The sequence below is a fragment of the Ipomoea triloba genome, chromosome 13 (genome assembly GCF_003576645.1).
Source record: "Ipomoea triloba cultivar NCNSP0323 chromosome 13, ASM357664v1".
NCBI lineage: Eukaryota > Viridiplantae > Streptophyta > Magnoliopsida > Solanales > Convolvulaceae > Ipomoea > Ipomoea triloba.
Genome location: NC_044928.1, coordinates 17,825,971 through 17,832,393, shown reverse-complemented (window position 1 = coordinate 17,832,393; position 6,423 = coordinate 17,825,971).

Here is a 6,423-nt window from a genome sequence, read left to right as displayed (position 1 = left end):
TTTTTCTTCATTAATATAAATAGATGAAATACAACCCTCCAACCCCAAACTTTTTAACATTCTCTACAAACTTTTTTTCCCTCTATCTAAACCAGACAAACATTTCATCAATTTTACGATACGTTTCAAATCTTTCAAAAATATTAATATACTTTGCTACGAAAAATTATTATTTGCTAATGTTTAGAGCAAAATTTGTTGGTACAAACAACAACAAAAAAAAATTGTTGCAAACAGCCGAGTCTGCCATTCGTAGCAAAAAAATTGCTGCGAACAACAGCCCTGCTGTTCGCAGCAATTTGTATTCTGCTGCAACCAGCAGCATGCTGGTTGCAGCAGAATTTATAATTTTATGTTTTTAACAAATTTTATTTAATTAATATACTTTTATATAATTGTATATTCATTAATTATTAATATATGTATTTGTGTTAATTTATTTATGATTTATAAAAATATATTTTTGTAAGAAAATTATAAATAATATATTAATAGAAGTTATGAAATGTTTGTAATGGTGTATTCAATTTAGAGTTTTAATGACTTTTGTAGACTTTTTAATATGAAAAAGTTTTTAAAAGTTTATAAATGTTTGTCCTACGGATGTTTATAGACTTTTACAAAGTTGATGAAAGTTTAAAAGATTCTAGGAAATCTAGAAAAACTATACAAAAGTCAATTAAAATCCATCATTTTAAAAGTCTTTGAAAGTCTTTAAAAGTTTTGATTGAATACACCCGCTTAGTTTTTATGTTAGATCTATTTCAAAAATATTATATGTACTTCAATTATCTAGTTTCACTTCATACAATAACGTTCTCGAGGGAGAGCATTTTTTTTATGTTATATATTTTTTTTAAAAAAATGTATTAGTTTCGAATATTATTATTATGTTTTGGAGATGCCATTGCATTTGTTAATAAATATTTGTTTATAGTTATGGAGATTTCATTACATCTGGGACCGATTGATCTAATGTTGTTAGTATTTCAATAAAACAATCATTCTAGAGCCATTTGGACAGACCGAGACTATGATCCTTGACTCAAATTCGGTCGATACGATATGCAGACACAAAGTCGTGAGGCTCTCCATCCGAGAATGCTTCATTATCTACATGTTGCATGATTTCACGAAGCTGCTCACCTCACAAATATAAAGTTGGACCATGCATTAATTGTCGTCCTTACAGAGCGTTGGCGTCCAGAGGTCCACGCCTTTCACATGCATTCGGTGAGGTGGGCATAACACTTCAAGATATTGAAGTGTTATTCTGATTGAAGGTGGATGGCCTACCAGTTACAAGAAGGGATAAGCGGTCTATCCAATAGTGGAAGGCTGTTTTTGTCGAATTGTTTGGAATTCAACCTCTAGATGAATTCCTTACAACTAGTAAAGTTTTTTCTACGGTTTTACCCAATGTTCCACAACTCACAGAGAACATCTCAAATCTTGAGGTGCAAAATGCCACGTGAATACTTATCTTTCACTTATTAGGAGGATTTGTATTCCTCGAAACATTGAAGAGGGATATGAAATTATTTTTGTTAGAATTAATTAATGATTTTGAAGTGTGTGGTCAATACAGTTGGGGATCATCAACATTAGCATACCTGTAAAGGGCGTTGTGCAGAGGGGCTCATCACGAAACTTCAACCGTATGTGGATGCTTATTGTTGGTTCAAATTTGGGCATGTGAGAGACTGCCTATGGTTAGGCCGCAAGGTGTTTTGCCTCAAGAAATGCTTGGAGATTTGCCACTTGCAGCAAGATTATTTGCAAAGTGCGATTAAATTTATGAATTTATATTGTATGTGAAGTACTTATTGTTCTATTTTGAAACATAGGTGAAATTTCCCACATTCATGGCGTTCTGTCCCTGGACTCGTGGTATGAGTTTATCGCGATCGATTGGATCGAGTTAGTACAAGTCGGGTGAGTCACTTCGATGTTATGTTTATATTTTACAATTATAATAGATATTTACCTATCATAACATAAATAAAATCTTAACATCACGACATTGATTTTTTTTTCAGTTCAATTTCATTCCATACGATAACGTCTTGAATAACTTGCTGTATTATTTCAAAGTTAGGCAAGAGTATTGGATAGCTCGGGTAGCGTTAATATTCTTTTACATTGCTGAGCATCATTACTCTAAGCGGCTTTCGAGGAAATTTCACGATATTCAGGATGTCTCAATTCATGTGCAATATAGTAAAAAATTGCACAACAGACGACCGTTCAGGTAATACAAAGGATGATTAGAGTGTAAAGCATGTAACGTATGTGCAAGAATGGAATAGTCGATGTTTATTTATTATAGAAATGGCTCATTGGGAAAAGCCAACGACTATTGATGCTTATCGAGATTGGTTCTATCGTTATGATCGACGGCTCATTGGCAACCCTGACCATAACCCAGATGAGGGTTATTTACAAAGTGTTGCTTCAATTAATAAATTGGTAAGTGTCTTAATAGTTTTTACAATTACTTGAGTATTATTTTTGTAGTATTATGTGAATAGTTTTTTTTTTGTTTAATTATTTTTTGTGGCGTAGATGTATGGGATGCAAGCAATGAGATTAAGAACTGATGCAGCAATTGACAATCTTGTCGAGCAGGTTGATGCAATCAGGGATGTGAATAATATGGTTCGCCAATATATGATATGTACTATTTATGAATATTTGACGTGTGTCTCGCAGATGTTATAAGTTGCACACCTTTGGATGACTCGATACATAATCGTCGTCCTGATTTGCGACGACAACGTGAACATAGGCGTGGACAACCCAAACATGGCAGGAGGCGGATGCAGGTGATTAATGCAGCGCGTCAAGAGGAGGCAGATACAGAGGATGACGGTAGGTTAGAGAATGACCTAAAGAACCCGTCATCGCATTCACAGTATGATGATGTAGCATACACAGTGGCGATGGGTATCAGCTCTCAGTACTCGACCTTTGCCAGTCCTACGAGTGCGGTGTATACTCCCACACAGCATGAGTCATATTACCACCTAGTCCAACCCGTAACAACAAATGTAAAATCTATTCCTACTTACAATTTCATGTCTGTAGAACACCCAATACAGGATATCCATTCGCATGCGTCTTCTAGTCAAGCTGGTAATGTGCCAACAATGTATGACTTTTTTTTATGAGTGGTAATTTTTTATTTTTTTTTTATGTTTTAATGCTTTGTATGAAAATTGTGTACTGACTTTTTCATGCAAGCGTGTACTGACTTTTTAATTGGGTACTAACTTTGCATGAAAACTGTATGTTTTAATGCTTTGTACTCGTGAGCATGATGTTGTTTGGTTTTGGCTGGAGAAGGGCTAGCCATATGAATGTCCTGTGTGTTCACAATATTTTATGTTGGAGGTTGTTGGCCCTGGAGGACCTACTGATGGCCATGGTGATGATGAGGATGGTCATAATTTCTAACACTCTCACACTCATTAATAGAATCATTATTAACAAAGCCTATGGAATCATCCTCCCGGAAATAAAAACAAGTAGTATCACAATCATATAGATCATTATTGCATTTTAAAGGGGAGTTATCCAAACACAAGTGGCAAAAGTGTTTTCAATAAGAGCACAAGAATTTTCAAGAATATTAACACAAGAAGGATTAAGAATGTTACCACATGTCGGCTCTTCATCTTCCCACAGTACTTCAATGTCATCGTCTTCACTCTCAATCTCTACCTCTTTTTGATTTTCCAATTCGAAAATTGGAACTTCTTCAAGCACCAGGGCATAACAGTCCACTTTCTCTTCAACACTCACCTCTTTTCTAGCATTTTGTTCTTTTTCAACCTGTTTTACGATCCTTGGATTGGCTTCCAAAATTGGGAGATTATCTACAATGGGGTAGTTAACCCGAAATGAGCTTGTCTTCATGATCTCCTCCATCATAGATAGCATTTTCGTTTCAACCTCTTCCAATGGAAGTCCTTCTTCCTGGAGGGTGGCAAGATAATCTTTCAATTCGCTCTTGATTTCAGCTCTTAAATTGGACGTGTCCTCCTTGGCCATCATCGTGAATACTTCTATCTTATCCTTTAGAATCTCAATTTCGTCCTTCGCTGGTGGGATATAATCTCAAGGATTGGGTAGGGTAAAATATTGATAAATGGTGGTGTTTCAAAGAAATGTGAAGCATTGTTTTCTTCATGAATTTGTGATGGAGGTGGGTAGTGGCTGTTTAGGTAGGAATAAGGGAATGAATATGGCTCGTGAGTGTAGCTTGGATCTATCTTTTTCATCACTTGTAGAAGCTTAGGGGTCGTTTACTTCATTTTTCTGTTTTTCCATTTCCAGTTTTTCAATTCTCCATTTCTCCAGTTTTCCTTCTCCATTCCTCCAATTTTCCATTTCTCCAGTTTTCCAAATTTCATTCTTCATTTCTTCAATTTTCTGGTTTTATTTAAAAGTTCAACTTTGAAATAAAAATAAATTCAATACAGTAATACTAAATGTGTAAAATGTTACAAAAATCAATAAACACATATTACTAAATAAATTATAGTTATTTTATTCATGTTAGAGCTTAGTTTAATTACGAACGAAATAGGCAAAACCTCATTGGTTACAATCTTTCTACCACAAAGACAATAATAATAATAATAATAATAAGAAAAGAAAAGAAAAGAAAAGAAAGTAATGATAATAATAATAAATAAATAAATAAATAAAAATAAATAAAGAAGCTAGCTTTAAGAGGGTGGCGTCTGGTAATAGTAATAATAATAATAATAATAATAATAATAATAATAATAATAATAATAATAATAATAATAATAATAATAATAATAATAATAATTTCATTTTACAAATTTAATTTTTAAATAAAAAATTCAATACACTAATACTAAATGTACAAAAGTCGATAAAAACATATTACTAAATAAATTACAACTATTTCAATCATTTTAGTAAATAGTTTGAATACATACTAATAAAAATTAATAATAATAGTAATTAAAGGAAAAAACCGCTAATAATAATAATAATATAAAATAATAATAATAATAATAATAATTATAATAATAATAATAATAATAATAATAATATAACATAACAATAATAATCGATGCGGAGACCTCTACGGCAGAACACTGTTCACGCGCGAATACTCCATTTCTCCATTTGGAGAAGTTGGTTTTGGCTCTCTCCAAATTTGTTAAGAAAGATGGAGAAAGGAGATGGAATTACAATTTGGAAGAATGTATTTAGTAAACAACTTCTCCAATTTTTCTTTTTCCACTTCTTCAATTTTCCATTTTTTTGGAAAATTTTCCATTTTTCCAAGTTACTAAACGACCCCTTACTCTCTATATTTTGGAATAAAGCTTTGGAGCTCAACAAGTCATTTTCTTGAAAAATGGGGGATTGTGGAGGGAGATTTCCTTGACAAAGTGGGGGTGGTGTTTCATATGGTTGGGGTGAAGAATTTCTCTAAAATTGTCCTCCATGGTGTGGATAACCATGGGGATACATATGAGCACACATTGGCAAACTTTTAAATGATTTTCAACAAAAATTTCCTACACAAAGCTTAACCAAACAACAAATCTTTGCAACTAAAAGTAGTTGCAAGTGAATATCTTGTTGCTCACTTCTTAAATCAACCAACAAAAATAAGAAAACAAATTAAACAAAAAGAAAAATCAATTCAAGAACTCTTAAAAATTAACTTCAAAAATGTCAAACACAATTCAAAAACCGTTTGCCATCCCCGGCAGCGACGCCATTTTGATGTTGTGGGTTTAGTGGTGAGGTGTGATAAAGGTGATAAAACGAAGAGTCAAGACTCCCCGAGTGTCGGTCTCTCAAGGATGACAAATTGGAGTCGAAATAGTATTGGCATTTAGGAGGTTAATAGACAAGACTTACGAGAATCACTAGGGGACATTTGAATCATGGATTGGGGGTTGCAAAAGTAAATCTAAACTAAACAATTTAAAAGAACAAGAGGGTTGAATGCCTTAATTAGCCTATGCAATTGACCGCACTATAGGGATTGTAAAAATGAAGTTCGGGAAAAATCACAGGATCCACGGTATCAATACCGAGTGGTGTCACACTTGTACTCTCAATCCTCATTCGATTGAGGCATTTAATCGAACACCTTGCCTACCACTCCTCCCGGGCCTCATCCTTCCGGATAGAGGGCGGAGATGTGGATGAGTTGGACTCGTGAAATACCGCTAACGGGCACACACTCACTTTCACAAAGTCTACTATCTATCCCGGCCGAAAATAGAAGCAAATCATGAAGAACATCAACCACACAAAACTAAAACCCTACTTCATCATTTTCACAAGCAAATGGAAGAATTCAATCATCAATCACAAGGGCTAATGTGGGGCAAACAATCCCCTCTACTAATCTACTCAAACATA